Source organism: Cygnus olor, chromosome 19 (genome assembly GCF_009769625.2).
Source record: "Cygnus olor isolate bCygOlo1 chromosome 19, bCygOlo1.pri.v2, whole genome shotgun sequence".
NCBI lineage: Eukaryota > Metazoa > Chordata > Aves > Anseriformes > Anatidae > Cygnus > Cygnus olor.
Window position 1 is genome coordinate 3,262,473 of NC_049187.1, and position 16,901 is coordinate 3,279,373.

The 16,901-nt window shown below is 44.3% G+C and overlaps 1 long non-coding RNA gene across 2 annotated transcripts in view; it reads left to right on the forward strand.

Annotated features, from left to right (window-relative positions):
- The window catches only part of LOC121057547, a 97,063-nt gene that overhangs the window by 40,453 nt on the left and 39,709 nt on the right, over positions 1–16,901 (forward strand). The window lies entirely within an intron of this gene.

Here is a 16,901-nt window from a genome sequence, read left to right on the forward strand (position 1 = left end):
CACATAGGTGCACTTGGTGCTGCTGGAAACTCCTCTCACTGATGTTTGTGGTGTTGGCCAAGCGTTCACTGGCACATCGCAGAAGGGGAACCTGTTCCTCACTCTGGCACCGATGGCCACACTGACAAGTTCCTCGTGTAGACTGAGGCTCCCTGTTGGAGCCAGGTATCCAACAGGCTTTCACTGAGACTTTGGCTCTTCAGTTTGGTGTTTTTTGGTGAGCTGGGATGCAGGTACGTTGCCTGCATGGCATGGTGTGGTGATGCCCTTGCTCACGCCGAGCAGGTTGGCTCCAGCTCCACCGCTCCCTGGCAGAAGCCTTGTGGGGCTTGAATTCAGCTCTTGGAAAATGCGCTGGGGAGTGGAAGAAAAGGAGTTTGGCGTTTACGGGGCCTTGAAAACAAAATGCTCTTTTTCACTGGAGGATTTTAGGATTGGTTTGGGGGAGGGAAGCAAGGAGCTTGTTGAGAGGTAAAGGGAATATCTCATTAATGATTTACTAATGAGCTGTAAAAGTTCTGACTCTCTATAACTTCTGAGGATGGAAAATGTTTCTTGGAATGCTGCAGCCCCACAAAGGCTGGGGCAGATCCTGGCTGCCTCTGTGTAGGGTCTTTGATACAGTCTGACTTACCTCTTTACTCCAGTCCCCTAGGCCTTAGAAAAGATTAATCACAGTGTGGTGGGAAGCACATGGAAATAGCAAAGAGATGAGAAATGAGAACGGGAGAGAGGAGAAAAAAAGCCCCAACATGAAACACTGTTTTCTTTCTGGTAGGGCTCGGGCAGGAATAAATTGCCAGTGATCTCACTTTCGAGCAATGTCGGTTTATTTGTACTGATTCTGAGCTGACCAGTTAGCAGGGGCTTCTTGCTCGGAGGCCCATCGTGCGCCTGGGCCCCGGCTCATGGGGAAGTCCCGTGTATTGGTACGGGTTTGGAGCTTTCCTGGTGATGCAGAGGGCAGCAGGGCTGTGTTTGGGGCGGTCCAGCCAAAGCCCAGTGCTGTTGATGCCAAGGACTCTTAAGGGCTTCACGCTGCCCCTGTAAAAGTGACTCAGACTTAAAGGTAATGCTGCATATACCCAGTTCCTAGGTGGGCACAACATACACTGCTGTGGTTTTTATGGAAGAAATGAGACAGATCAGAGCCTAACAAAACAGACAATTAACTGAAACATGACAACTCTGAAATCAAAGTCCCTGGAGTGTTCAACTGCAAGAGCTTGGGAAGAGTCCAAGAGGGCCAGGGTATGGTATAGATTTGCCTTTCTTGCAGCTATAATGCTTTCCTCTGTGTTATGTCTCTAACTTGGAAGAATTTCAGTGTTTCCTGCAGCCAGTTCTTGTTTTTATTTCTCCAGCCGTAGCTAAGGATAGTGTTGTAAAGGCAGGGATCTTGAAGCTGGTGTACCTGGGTTCAAACCCTGGTTCTGCCAGTGACTTGTGTGGCCATTAGTACGTCACTTCATTCCATCTGGGCTTCGATTTCCCACCTATGAAATATGTTTAACAAAGCTTTTCCTCTGTTCGTTGTCAGTACAAGCTACAACTCTTTGGGATGGAGCCACTTACTAAAAGCGTGTGAAGCACCTGGCAGAACAAGGCTGCTGCTTTGTTCAGACCTGATGGTGTTTTCCAATGAAATATTAAGAATAACACAAGTGGAAACCCCTGCTGGGGTTAGCTCTGAAATCTCTGGCTTCCAGCTTGCGAGCAACCTTTGTCAAGTAAGCACAGCACGGGGAGAGGCTGTGACCTCCCCAAAGCCCCATGTGCACCTTTCCTAGCAGTGACTCTTGCCTGGGGACAGCTCTAACACCATAAATCTTCCTGCACAAGGCAGCACTCCCATGTCATTCTGCGGTATGGGAGAGCGGAGCCTTTATGAAGGTGCTCCACACTCACAACCTGTCTCGCTAAGAGAATTTGGAAGGTACCCAAGCATCTATTTAAGCAGTGTTAACACTTTGTGTTTTCCCAGTTTTAAGCTTGAGTGTTTAGTTAATGTCTGCACAGGTGGTTAAATACAATGGCTCCCTCTGCCAAGTTACAAATCTGAAGTTTACTGGAAAGAAAATCATGAAGTTGAAGTTTATTTGTGGTTTTTGCAGGTTGTAAATGTAAGGAAATGAGACCACTCATTTGCAGATGGGCACAATGTACATGACACCTAAAAATGCTACTCAGTTCTAAGTGTGGAGGCTCAGAGCAGTGGGCAGAAGTCTCCTTCAATGTTACACTCTGACACATGGTTTGTGTTTTACAAACCAAGTGTGCTTAGAGTGACATTGTCTGTGACATTATCACAGTGATTGTAGTCTTGCAAACATTGCTGCAGAAAAGCTATTTAACAGTAAAGTGTAGATATTAAAAAAAAAAGTTATGGTTGAAAAATTAAGCCCAAATCTTTCTGAAAAAAAACTGCCACGCAAGGGATTTGTTGGAAAATGGTTCTGGTTTGGTACATAACAGGCTGGGCACTTCTCAGAACCTGAGCAAGGTCTGCTGTTGCTGGGGCAGCAGGGCTGTGATGGGCTCTGGCAGATGCCTGCTCGTGCAGGTGGCAGGGCAGAGGGCAGCCAGGCAGCCATGCTCGTCTGCCTTCGGTTAGCACCATGGAAGGAGGAACTTGGAGCTGCTGTGGTGTCCTCCTATGAAATGGTCTGAAAATCACTCATCTGAAACATCACTGCTATTGCTGCTCACCTGCTACCAGTTCTAGTAAGAGATTGCTCCCCTAGGTTTCTAGACAGAAATGTTGGTTTGTTTTTTTCCTGCATCATTGTCACGTCAGCTTTGGCTTAGGCTACTAGGAAAGGGAGAAAATGCACATTCTGTTTCTGCAAAATGTTCTTAGGCAGTAAACGTTTTGCAATATAAATGCACTTGGACATTTGTGAGCTAACAGGCAGTGCCATACGTGGTTGTCAGGCCTTTGAAACCAAGAACCATGTATTCTGAAATACATGAGCATTTACAGGATATGAACACACTGAAGGTGATGTGAGCTACTTGGATATGGAAACAGATTTTATTTAAGCTAAACCTTTCTTATGAAGACAGAGTGCTCAGTGGCCATGTGCCCTCCTACCCCCTAATTGCCCAGGTGACAATGATGGACCAGTCTGGGCATATTTTTGTGACCTACCTGGTTTCTAGGAGGTAAGGAGATAACTCTCTCTGTCCTGGTGATCTTTGTGGCATTTAGCTGTTGGAGTCTCCCTGAACCATCCCAAAGGACGTGATTATTAAACAGCCCCCAGGTGATGCGTTCTCTGCTGCTTCACAGTGGAAGGCTCTGAGGTCTGTTGGTGGGATTGAGCTTCCTGCTGAGAAGTCAGCTCAAGTTGGATGGAGATAAAATAACACTTTTAACTACCTGATACTGTAAGGCTTAAAAAGACATGTAGTGTCACCTAGGGCGTAAACCAAAGCTTGCTGAAGCCTATAGAAAGGTTTCTGTTGAATTCAGCAGGTATTGGAGCAGGCTGCCAGTGACATGCTGCTGTGACCTTGGGTAACAGCTGTGCCACTGCCACTAAGGGAGGTTGTTGTTTGGAGCTCAGCATCAGTCCCAGTGAAGGCAGCTGAAAAAAAAAGAGGGGTGGGATTGAATGTGGAGCTCATTTTGGAGGCTTTCAGTTTATAGATTGGATTTATCACCCCTAGCTGAAATGATTTCTCAGTGTCAGACACCTGCCCTTCCCCACAGCCAGCTCATAAATGACATTGCTTTTTAATATAATGGTTTTAAAGGTACAAAGGGTAAGTTCCAGCTGAAGCAATGTTTAATTTGGCTTTTGTGGTTCAGACAGCTAAGGAGCCCTGGGCATGTCAGTTTGAATTTCAGCTGCAGTTGTGTGTCATACACCCAAGCCCAGCTTTGAGCATGTACCACGGTGCCCCCATACAGGGCCTCGTGCTTTAGGCAGCTCTGTACTTCGGGGAGCACTTAACATATGAAAGAATTTATTCCTGTTTTGAATTTGAGCAGCACTACAGTGCATTCTACTTTATTACAATGCTTCTGAATTGCTTTCATAATTTCCCCTGTGCCACCACCCAAATGTAATTCTTCTCCTGTGCATACTCTACTCTGGCTTAGCACATGGCTGTCTGCTGAAGCCTGCCTGCAGGCTCCTCTGGCGTGGAGAATGCTTTACATTCCCGTATCATCTCTCAGCCAGCCTGAATGAATTTCAAGTAGTCTTGTATGGGAACCAAGTGTGATCATCCCGTACATGGGACAAACCAAGGTGAAGAGATGAACGCTGTGCAAAAAGACAGTGGTGATCCTCCATAGGAGGAAAAAGCTGTGGGGCTGCCAACTGCCTCGTTCATTTGTGCTACTGGATTTTGGTTTGGCCCGTGCATCTTTAACTGGAATAAAAGGAGAAAATCTTTTGATTGCCTGAAGCTCGTGTCCACCCTGGCAGAGGCACTGGGCAGCCTTCACCACTCACACAAATACGGTTTTAATTGCACATTTCTTAAGAGTTTCCCTTGAGGCACACACATTCTCTCCTGTTTGAACCTCTGCAAGCTGAGGTTGAATGAGAAGACAAATTTCCTTTACAGTAGGTATCCTTCTGCTTGTTCTCCTTTCTGGAGCTGCAAATTCCTTCAAGGTGTTAAAACAAATCTGTCAACGAGGTCATTAGTCACATCTTGGTCCCATGAATGCATTGGGATTATTGCATGAGAAATGTTCAGCACCCAGAGACCCCATCCTCCGCTGTGATGTGAGAGAAGAAAACTAGATGCAAAGTTCCCTCTTAATAAATGTGTCCTCGTTTATCATCACTTACTGTCTTTGGAAAATGAGAGAGTGTTTTTCCAAGTGATCCTGCAGCATTGGGAAGATTTCTGCAGTTTTGACTCATTGTGATTATTCCCAAGTGTTGTCATCGGTTCTTCCTGTATTTATGTGAAATTGTTCTTAGCCTGTGCTTGGCTCCCAATGCTGATCCTATTCAGAAGTTCTTTGAATAGGGAAAAAAAAACCACCCACCCACCCCCTGCTTATGGTCTCAAATATGATTTTTCATCCAATTTCATGCAGATGAGAGATGCTAAACTGAAATTTCCACAGATTTCAAGTCTTCTGTTTTTTCTTTGTCAGCCTATCATTCATGGTATAGGTGATATAGATATATGCCGGTTATAATTAGGGCGGAACTGGAGAGATGCGATATAGGTCTCTATACAATCATCATTAAACCTGTACCATGCTGTTTTGTTCTCTGAATGTCTAAACAAGCTCAGACATGATGCTCTGCTGCCCTGCGTGTCGTAGTCACATCCATCAAAGCAGAAGTTTGGAGTGTTGCTAAATTGGACTGTGGATGATTGCACTCACTTTAATGTAAATGACTATGATGCAGATTCTAGTCCTGATTTGCAGTGTGCTGCGTAAAGATCTTTCAGCTCAGATTTGTTTTGTAAAAGCCTTTGTATAAGGGAGAACTGGGCCCGGTGTAGCAGGCACCGACGCAAACCATTGCTATCCCAGGCTCAGTGCAGTTAAGGGTTATCAAGTGAAAAAGCAACTGCTGGTTGCTAAAATTCAGGGACTGCTTAGGGTTATGTACATGAAGTATTCAAAAGGGAAAGGTTTTTATCTGGTAGCCTTAGCCTCCAACATTAGCTCAGATGAGGAATTCAGCTCCCAGTCTTGTAAGATCCCTAACCGAGTCATCTGCTGAGGCTACAGTTGGAGTATTGTGCAAAGCCGTGCATGAAAGGTGAAGTTTATTTCTATCAGCTCAGTTTAGTTTGGAGCTTGTGTGTATCTGCCTGCGGCAGACATAATGTAAGGGCATCAATAAGGACTTTCTGTATGAGTTGGGCAGAGAACATCGCTGTATTCTCTTTAGCAAGTAAACACTCTTTTGACACCAGGGCTTGTAATAAAGGCTCCTTTCTGTTTCCTTCTCTGTCCAGATGTTTCTCCGTTACCAGTGTAGCAGAGAAACATCTTCAGCTCTGAAGGCCACCATCAAAATATTCCATACACCCATGTCTTAATGTCGTCTTTTCTATTCAATTCATTCTTTTCCAAGTATGTACTGTATTTTTTTTTTAGAAAAAGAGTGCAGCTACTTCTAAGAAACTTTCTCCCACACTGAATGTTTCCCAAGCATGAGAACATTCTACCCTTTCATTTGCTTACCAGACATTGCATGATTTGCAATGGAAACTGGCAAGGACATTTAAAATAATAAAAATAAAAATCATGATCATCACAGCACTGGAAGATGAGTGTATTTGCTGAGATATGCAGGGTTTTTGAGCACTGTGATTGAAGTCTCCAGGAATGTTAACTGAATTTTAATTCTTCAGTAATCTTCAGTAACAAACTGATATGTATGGAGTGAGTGTGTTGGAGGTCAGAAGAGGGTGAGAGATGGAGCCACACGGGGTAAATGTCATCACTTAATGCACAGTAAACAGGTTTTTGGTTACTACAGTTTTAAGACTTGTGCTATAATCTTTGATTTGAACAGGGGCTCTCACATGATAATTAATGCAGCATTAGTTGTCCACAGTACTCTTGAAAATGCTGTGTGCTATATGTCAGCAGTGCTCCTGCTGATGTGGGGTCTGCCATGGGGCTGCTGTTTGGGGAGAATGTGGCTCCTTCGACCAGATTACAAATAACATGTGGCCAGGCTTCAGGTGAGGGGACACCTAGTTCCCTGTCTGTAGCCTGTGCGCTATGGGGGTGAATCTTTTAAAACAGCTCTTGGCTTGACGTGCCTGTGGTTTTTCAGGAGAAAAACAGGACCCAGAGCTTGGCTTGGTGCAGTTTGTTTCCCTGAGCTCTCATGAATTCTGATGCAAAAGCAGAATAACTCCATGCAAATGAAAATAAGCTATCCAAACAGGGTTGGAGACACCCCGAAAAATCAAGAGTTGATTTTTAAAAACAAACTAAAACAAACCCTCAATTCCTCTGTCTTATGACCTGAGGAAGGAACAGAGCTGATGACTCCAAACCGCTTCTGCAGTGCTGGAAACTTGACAAGATCCCGTATGCTGTCAGAAGAAAGCGTTAATCATTGTGTGAGAAGTGAAAACTCAAACCAGTAGCAGTCTGGTCTTTGGAACTGGCTCTCCTATAAGCATGAACATGGGCTGTCCTCATTCTGCTTTAGCCTCTTTAAGGTCATAATAGGAATAATCCCTATGGTAGGTCTTGTTTTATATTAGGGTGAGGAGGTTGGCAAGTAATCCATCCAAAAAAGAGGTGCACCTGAGGTCCCAGCATTGAATCAGGTGGTGGCACACAGCACACCAGGGGTTTGTGGCCATTTGTCACTACATGAAGTTACCCGGGACCCCGTGGGTCACTGTGCTGAGACAAAGCCAGCAGAGCGCTGTGTGGGTGGGTGGCTCGAGGTGAAGATCTCATGAAACGAGCTTTGATTCAGCTGCCCTTTCAGACCTTTCCGTGTAGCGCACAGCGTTCTCCCTACATTGAAGCAACCTCTGCATTGTCTGCTCTGTTGTCTTTAAGTATGTGAGGCTGCCATCCAGCCTGGGCCTTTCGCTCACTGTTCACACTCTTGTGGCCTTTGTGCCATGGGTCAATAGCAGCTGAGGTGGTGAGGAGGAAGGGCTGCATGGCAGACACGGCTCTAAATTCAGGCTGATCGAGAGGAGTAAAGGTTCTGCTTTGCCAGTGTCACTGGGCGTTGTTGACAGGTCTCACTCAGTCCTTCATCTGTAAAGTGAGAATAAGAAAACCTCTAAAAGCTGGCAGAGCTGAGAGAGTGATTTCAGTATCAATTGTGAGGTATTAAACCCCAGACCCCTGAGGTACATCAGCATCTTGTTCCTATTTAGCAGTTGCTGAATGAAGCATCTAAATAAATCAGTCTCATGGTTTTGGGCTGGCTTTGTGATTTTCGAGTCTTTTGGTTTGGCAAAACCATGACAAACTTTCTGGACAGAGGCTGGGTTTCTTTCTGCAGTCTCAAAGTGGCACACGAAGCCGTGTGCCCTCCTGCACGTTTCGCGATCTGAGGGAGTGCTGCAGTGAGCGCCGTGTGCGGCAGTCCAGCTGTTCCCAGACAAATCCTTCATTTGGATGAAAGGAGAACGTCGCTGTTAAAATGATAGCGGTGAATGGCATTAGAAATACCATAGCCAGATGGATGTTAATGTAACAGCTGTAAAAGGCCCATCTAACAAAACTGGGATAAAGGCTAATTTATTGTACTTCAGTTGTATTGCACTGTTCTTTTTCCGAATGAATTGGGTACTTGGTGATCCAATGGCAGCGTAATTTCCAATTGTAATGTGATAACATACAATTGCCAGAGCTGTCAGGTACAGCCAGCTGGAGGACTGGCTGCGCGGGGATCAGGCGTGTGCCCAAATCCAAGGTGGAGAAACTGAGACGACATACTGGCTTCAGGATGGGGGTGCCTGTTGAAATAAAAAAAAATTGAGTCCTTCCTTTTCAAGTTAGACCTGTTATTCTCCATTCAGTTCCCCAAGAATAAGGGGGGAAGACCAGCACCCAGCACCCAGGTGACCGGGAGCCAGGAGCACGCAGAGCTGGGCAGAGGGGCCTGCTCAGTGCCCTAGCGGCCTCCACAGCTGCTTGGAGGGCGGTTGGAAAGATGAGGGAGATGTCAGTAGTGCCAGATGATAAAACAAGGTGGCAGTGGCCACAAGTTGAATATTAGGAAAACAGTTTTCAGCAGGAAGGAAGCTCAAGCCTGGGACAGGCCGGCTAGACAGGCTGTGGGAGCGCCACCCTTGGAGGCTGCTGAGCCTTGGCTGAGGCGAGCAGCACTGGCGGGTGGCCCGCATGGAGGCAGCGCTGCGGTGATAAGAGGTGCTGGAAGAGAAAACCACTGTCTGCAAAACCACTTGTTTTAGCACTCGGTGTTGGATAAAATGAGTTGAGGGGCAGAAATCATAAGGAAAAAATTTCTTAAAGCTGTGGAAAAAAGAACTGAAAAATGTAATAAGACAATAAGAAGTCCAGACAGCGGATTTACTTCATCTTTCTTGAAAAACTGTTTTGCAGCATCTCTAGCTATCCATTTACATACATGTAAAACCATATACCAGGGGATCTGTCATAACCTTTTTTTCAGACAGCTTAGCATAAATTCTGTGGATTTATTTCCAGTACATTTACTGTATAAACAAAAATTGTCTTATGTTTACTCCTTTGGAAAACAGCTAATACTTTGGGTGCATATTCTAAGATTTTTTTGAACTCCAATATTTTTTTCTGTGTCATAATAGTTGGCTTGCAACAACAAAGTGTAGTAATCAGCTGAATGTGGCTGAAATCAGAACCAGAGGCAGGTTTGATCTTTTGTCTGTTATGGTTACTATAAAAATTTGATTAGTTAGTTGAATTTGAATATGGAGAAAATCTCCTGAGCAAAAAATAAAAATGAATCCTCAAAGCCAGCAATAGTTATTTTGCTTTCAGGATTTCCTGAGGATTTCTTCTTCTCCTTGAAAAGTGAGTTGGCATTGAGTTTGCAGAGTCATGCGAGAAGTACAGGGTGAAGGACTGGCCATGTTCACTTCCACACATGGAATGCACTATGTGTGCAAGGTGCAATGGGTATCTTGTACAAGCAGATCTCCTAGGCAAGAAAAATAAATTGTCCAAGGTAGGTGCTGGTGCTGTGAAGGAAAGAGGTGATGTTTCTCTGTACACAGTTTTCCTAAACTCCTGCATCACATCTTCCCAAGTCACAGTATAGGTAATCTGCTTTAAAGACCCATGTGAAATGGCAGAACTTTGGGGGCTTCAGAGAAGCCAGAATTTTAACCACGTCTTCAATAACTGCTGTCCTGTCTTAATTTATTTTTTTTTTTAAGAGATTCCATCTCTTGAGGGCATGCTTGTCACGCTTGCTATGGGGAAATTACCTTGAAGGTGTTCTGCCAGAAGCTTAATTCTGGGCTGGTTCCAGTTTGCTTCACTAATGGGTAAACGGTTGAGTTGTCTTGGGAGCTTAGTCACATCAAGATATTGCTCATACCGAGCACTAATTCATTTAGTTGCATAGAAGGCTTTTGAGATGATGGCTTCATCATGAGTCAGTTATTCATTATCACATTCCTCTGACGTTACACAGCAATATTGGAACTGCCACAAGAAAACAGATGAACGATACAAGATTAGATGGACCTTGTCTTTGATAATGGCTAACATGTCATGCCTCGGACAGATGCAAACAACCAACGCGTTGCATCAGGCTGCTCATGCAAGGGAGACAGAGCCCTTTCTCAGCCCCTGCCTGCGGTTAGCTTATATATAGAAATGTGAAAGTGAATTTGCAGCTTGATTTCAGTTACTGGCACGGCAAAATTCCTACTCCTAACCATGTCTAATCATTCCTTTTGAAAATCTTGTTAAGGTATTTTCTTCAATTAGCACTTGTTTCAGTGAGCTTCACGGATTAATTAGATGTTGCATTACAAAAATAATTATGCCTTTTAACCATTTTCAGTTATTTACTTCTTTAAATGTTAGTTTTGTGAAGCGAACTGGCTTCGTGCCATAATTCATTTGAGCAGAATCTAACACAGATTAATGAGCAAACTTAAAAAGAAAGCAGTAAGTCCCCCAGCATTTTGTAATTAAGCAGTTTGATTAAAAACAACTGGAACAACTCTCTGCACTGAGAAACAGAGTGGAACAGCTCTCAGCATTGGGACCTCCATACCATATATCAAAATCAGGTCTGAAAGTAATTTAGGTAGCTTAAAATTTTTCTTGGCTACCTGATAGTTTCCTAGGAGAGTTTGTTGTAGAGGGGGCCTTTAGGCAATGCAGATATTATCCCCCCAGCCTTCCCCTTGTCAAACACAGAATGATAAAGGGATACAGATGATTTTTTTTATATTTTTTTTTAAAGCAAGGAACTCAAGTGCTATAACCCTGCTTCAGCCCTTGTCCTGATGTAGTTCTGCTGCTCTGCCGGCGTAGGTCATGTAGCTCAAAGGAGGTGACTTATGTCAGCTGAGAACTTGTGCCATCAGCTTTAAGGGAGTTGCTTCCGCCTTCCTGTGATGCCAGTGAGATCAGAACTGGTCCCTGTGAAAGTGTCTGTGACGATAAGGAGCTGCGTGTACCTACCGTGGATCAAAGGCTGGATATTGTTTCTGGGGTAAAATTCTAGCCCTGATTTTGGGGAAACTGTACTGATTTACACTGACTGACAAGCTGGCTCAGGAAGGAGAGTTAAGTATAATAAATAGTTTGTGAGTATCCTAGGGCTTCATCGTGCTGGTTCCTGAGCATACGTGAACAGTGCTGTAATTGATGTGAATGAGGCCAGCCTGAAAAAACCGACACTGCAGCTGAAGTGCGGGGCAGCACTAAATTTTGTTCACCTCACAGTAAGGACAAGGCAGGTAGAGAAAAATAGACACTCTTGTCTCTGTCCTAGCGTTACCTGCCTGAGCTACCTTTCTGGGGAAATGTGCCTGTGTGAGGCCTCAGACATCAATTTTCTTATTCTCTAACCCATTTAGCTCTTTTCTCAGTCAGATCTTGTTTAGAATTGATAGCTCCCCACTATCAGCCTTATTTTGTATATATTCATTTATTGGATTTTAAAAACGGAGAGGAAGAAAGTTTGAAAGAGAAAATGTCTTTTTCATTGGCAGTCTAATATTTGAAATGCAGACCCTTTTGGCTTTAGTATGACTACTTTACAAAACTCAGTTAAAACCATTTGTGCTCCAGCTTGGCTTATAAAATCCATAAGCAGGCTACGGAGACCTAATGACTTGTAAATGTCAGACATCAAATGCTGCTCAGGCCCTCTCAGTCTTCTCAGATGAATCTTCTTTAACTTTGCAGCAGCTCGTAAAGACTGGCAGGTTTGGGCTCCGCTGGGTTACGGCACAAAATGAATTTCTGGTGACTTCTGATGGTGCCGCATTGCATTGCCCGCCTGTTCCTGCACAGAACGACATCAGTCTCATCTGCTGAAGGTAGCTTGGGTGGCATATGCTGCTAGCATCCTGCTGGGCTGGCTGGGGTGTGCATTTGTTGGTCATTCTTGCAGATGTAAACATTTATTTGTGAGTTTTGGTTGGGATTTGAGAAATGTCCCATCTTCCAAAAAGCCTGCTCCTAACTTGGATGTTTGGAGAAAAAAGTTGGTGAAACTTACTACTGATCAGGTTCTTCCTTCCCGTCGCTGCTGTGCTGCACGCCACAACAAACAGGAGCATAAAGCCCCTACGTCTTTCCAGAAACTTGCCTAAGGGGAATAACTCTGTCAATAAGGAAGGGTGCAGTACTTTATTGATAATGATCCTCTCCCCAGGAAAGGAGCAGAGTACCACCGCTAATGAGGTGAAATGAGTGTGTTTTCACACTTTTTCATGAGAAAGCCTGTACACAAAAAATATGCTGGATGTCATTATTCCTCTTTGCAACTAGGTGTGCTTCTGCATGAAAAGATCAAATCTTAATGTAAATCTGTGTGAACGCTTCCTCTCTCTTCACCATCTTTTAAAGCAACCAGCCCAACGTTGGTTCCATGTTCCCATTGTAACTGAGGTGTAATCTTCTGCTTTGTTTAGGATCGTTTGTGCTTTCCTCCCCCTCAGCAGTGCAGTGAGGAAAATGTGCGAGCTTGGGCTGCTCAGCTGGCAAAGTGAGGGAGTTGTGTGGGGATGGTGGGGTAGGTGCCTGGGTGATCCAGGGAGGCTGTGTTTAGCCTCTCTGTATACACTGATGACCCTTACTTGGGAGTAAATAACTTTTCTGAGCTAATTCCAGCCATGTGGAAATGCCTCCTGTGAGACAAAAGGGTAACCAGGAAACTGATCTCTGCAGTAAAACAAGCATGAACAGGCTGTGTAGCTACATAACGTGCTTTCGGTACTGTTATTCCTAAATAATTGTTATAATTATAATAAATAAAAGGAAGAGCAGCAGCAGGTCTGTGTGTGTTCCCACACTGGGAGCACTGACAGTCCGTGCTGGCGGTCGGCTGAAGTCAGTTTTCCCTGAGAAAACCCAGAGACCTGAGAGAGGGCAACTCTGCCACATGCGGCTCCTCTAAAGCCACCTGTCCTGGAGATGGAATGAAGAATAAATATTTTTACAATGGCACTGCCTGTGGGGCATTCCTGTCTCGATGGTTCCCCTAGAAGGTCCCAAGAAGGACCCAGTGAGCACAAGCAGTTAAAGCAGCCCCTGGTATCTAGGTGCAATGCGGTGTCTCCACCAGGAACCAGGCCAAAACTTCTGCTGTAGCATCAATCACTGAAGTGGGCCAGCTCAGCTCTCCCTTCTCAGCAGCCTTTTTCCTCTTGGCGAGGGGGATAGCTTCAAGGTCCAGGGAAGAGACATGCTTCTGTACCTGCTGCTTGGCAGAGGCATCAAACACATCAAGTACCAGAGGGAAATGTCTTTGTTGCTAAGCATTAAATCCACCTGCTGGGTAGGCTTTCAATGATGTTGGAGGCTCCTTGTATGTCAGAATGGGCAAGAAAAGACGGGTTGTGTACAGTCTTTTTTTTCTTTTTTAAGCCAAATCTTGCAGGCTGAGGTAGAGAAGTATGGATGGAAAAACAAGTTACTTCAAGGTAAGCCAAACAGAGTTTGCAAAACAGGGTTCAGTGTGGTTACTACAAGCTATGTTTTCTGTCCGTGTTGAAAGGGACTGTGCTCTGGAAGCAAACATGCAAACAGCACAGCTGTTTGTCCAGGTAGCGCCAGGGCTGGCAGAGCTGCACCTTAGTAGTCCAGATGTCAGTGTGAGGTGCGCAAAGTGAATCTGAGAGTCTTTGTGCAGGGTTCATCTTGGTGAGTCCTGCTTTACTGCTTTTAGTACTCAAGCAAGCCTTGTATATCTTTGCTCTAGGATGTACACGCACCCCTATGATTATAATGGATATATTGCTATAGAGACTCACAAAAGGGTGATTGCTGTGAAGCCAATACATTCACCTTTCTTTCATCTGTTTGTAACATATCCCTATCTGTTGTTTAACTGAGTTCCTTAGAGCTGGGTTTAATCTGCTTAAACTATTGGAAAGCATCTGGCAAATAATGTATGTACAGGGCTAAGCTTCACTTGTTTTAGTCTTCCTTACTTTCAGTGCTTTCTACTCAGGCTGGGAATCAAAACTGGGAAATGTAAAACTGCCTAAAGCAATATATTATTTCAAAGCTCCAGAAAAGTGGCCCTGAACTCCTGGCTCTCAAGCCTCCTGTTACTCACAAAGCCTTGAGAGAGCTGATGCTGACCAGGAATGCTGAGTTGCATATTCCTTGCATGTTGTCTTGTGTTTTGGTGCTGCTGCTTGTGGCCCCCGTAGGCTAAGGATCACTGCATGTGCATTTATGTGAAACCTGAGTCTGCGTTTATGCGAAGGCTTGCACCACCGTTAAACTGTTCTGATTGATATATTTTCCTGTACTTTGTTCATCGTCTGTTCTGATTTCTTTCTACCTGCTGATGAGCACCCCCAGTACATTGCACCTAAACTAGTCTCATTCCATTGCTCAACGTGAATCAGGGCTGCTAGATCTGCGCTTCTGGTTAGATCCACCTTAACAAAGCTCCCATGGAAGTTTATCAGCACAAGCACAAAATCTGTCTCTTCTGATGCAATAACAGATGGTGGTATCAATGCTATTTTACTCATTTATCAAAAAAAAATGCTAATGAGAAGCAAAGAGATAAATGTGAAAAATAGTGTGAGGATGGCCATAACAAAGTTTCTCCTGAAACATTCGAGGCTGCACAGACTGGTAATAAGTTCATCTTCTTGCTAAGCAGGGGGTGCTGCTAAATCTCTAAAGGCTCTACCCTTAAGCATTCCCTTGGGAGTAAACAGCTCTTCCTGGGGAGGTTGAAATAATGATCAACTGGGGCTTTTATTCAGAATTTAAACTTTGCCTACATCTTTGCCTAGGCTATATCAAAATCCAGGCACTACTGAAAGCCTCTGGAGACCTGAATGAAGATCAGAAGACCTGAATTTGAAGCCAGCCAAGAGGCAAAGGGACTCAGGAGAAATCTAGGCAGCCTGAATATGCTCTTTAGTGGCTATTCACATCTCATATGTTCTTTAGCCAACAATTTATATCCAAAAATGTAATATCCTCCTCCACTCTTTCCCCTCTTTCTGTTCAGTCCTACAGCCCTTACATGAACTTTGAGTAATTCCCATCAAAGTCAGCTGGTTTGCTGAGTGAAGTTCAAATCCCTGTTGGCTCCGTGTAGTGCAGCCTTAAGTCCTGGTAATAAAAGAGATTGGGGAATCTGCAGAGAATTAGCAAACCACAGGCCAACTCCATATCCTGCTCACTGCCTCATCAGCCCTTTTCTGAAGAAGAGGTAACGCACTGTTCAGTGGTCCCAAGTCCAGCAGAAAGACCTGAAAGCCTGCCACCGTTCAGCTGAGGGTCCACCCTGAAAGCCTCTTCCCCGAAATCTCAGAATAAGTTACAAAGGAACCCAGTTGTTCCAACCCTAGTGGGGAGGTTAATGAAATATGTTCTGAAGATTGACGGCCTTTCTTGACAAACTTTGCAGCATCCCTTTGATGCTCTTCTGACAATAGTTTCCAAGGTAGCAAATTATACCTGGACATAAGTCTTTCATTGAAGCCGCTATTTTGTACTTACCAACTCTAAATGCAGAAAGAGGCAATTTTAAGCGATACACTTATCAGCCTTAGCTTGAACAATGATTCAGGCTTCCAAGAAAGATTCTTCGTAAGTGGTTTTATTGCTCTAAATGGGTTTCAAATTCACTTTTTATCAAAGCATCAAGGTCCCTAAACATACACTTAATCAAGATTATTAGGCTGTAGACTAAGTTATTTTATTCCTAACTTGAATACAGACTTTTTTAAGTGAACCTGGTTGTTGCTGAACAGAAGAGGGCAAAAGTCTCAGAAATATGTTGGCTGTTGCAGTTATTTTTCTGGGCTATAAGCTGCATTTGAATTGCAGCTGTACCTTTTCTCCCTGGAATCTAGGTGCTTTTCAGATTTGAAATTACTGAATTTTTAGCTGTCCTGATGCAGACACGTTAGAGACAAATGCAGTGCGCTGGATCAGAAAGCCCTTCCCCTGAACTTTTCAGGGACCTTGCCAGAAAGATTTGAAATGAAGGACTTCATTTCAGGTCTACTTTATTGATGTGTCTGAACTGCATCACTTGTTCTGACCAGCTTGGAGCTGGGGAACTGATAGCAATATGAATCAGTGTCTGGATCCAATATCCGTGGCTTAAGATCAGCTCACAGCAATACAGGCGTTTCTGAGCGATGTCGTACCAAGGGATGAGACGAGGAAACTGCCAGCTCTAATGCTGCCTTTTCCTTCTCTCTACTAATTGTTTTAGATAATGAGGGAGACGGAAGCACTCATGATGTTTAAGCCTAGAGGGCTGAATCCCAGCAGGGTTGACTCAGCTATTCGTCTTTGCAAAGCAGATAAGCTTGGTGATGTGCGTAGTAGGAGAAGAAAAAAATGCTTTCCATTATGAAAAAGCGCCGCAATTGAACAATACTTATAAAAATGTCATCCCCTGCAATAACGGGGAAAACATTATTAGAGAGGATTAATGTATTTGGAATCCCTGTTTTAGCAGCTTGGGCCAAGCTGAAATCAAATAGTAATATTTGCAACGTAACGAGATCTGCAGGATGAGGAGGGGAGGCTGCTCTGTGGTGCCCATGCTGCAGTCCCTGCCCTGCCAGCCCTGCTGCAGAGCTGGCCGTGCTCCGTTTGCACCCTTGGAGGCTCAGTGATAGCTCCTGCTTCTGCTTTTTCATTTCCTCTGCCTGGAGGTGCTGCAGGGGGCTATCTTGCTTATTTTCTTACACGCAGCTTTTTTTACTTTTCTAAAATACTTATTTTGACATAAGGAATG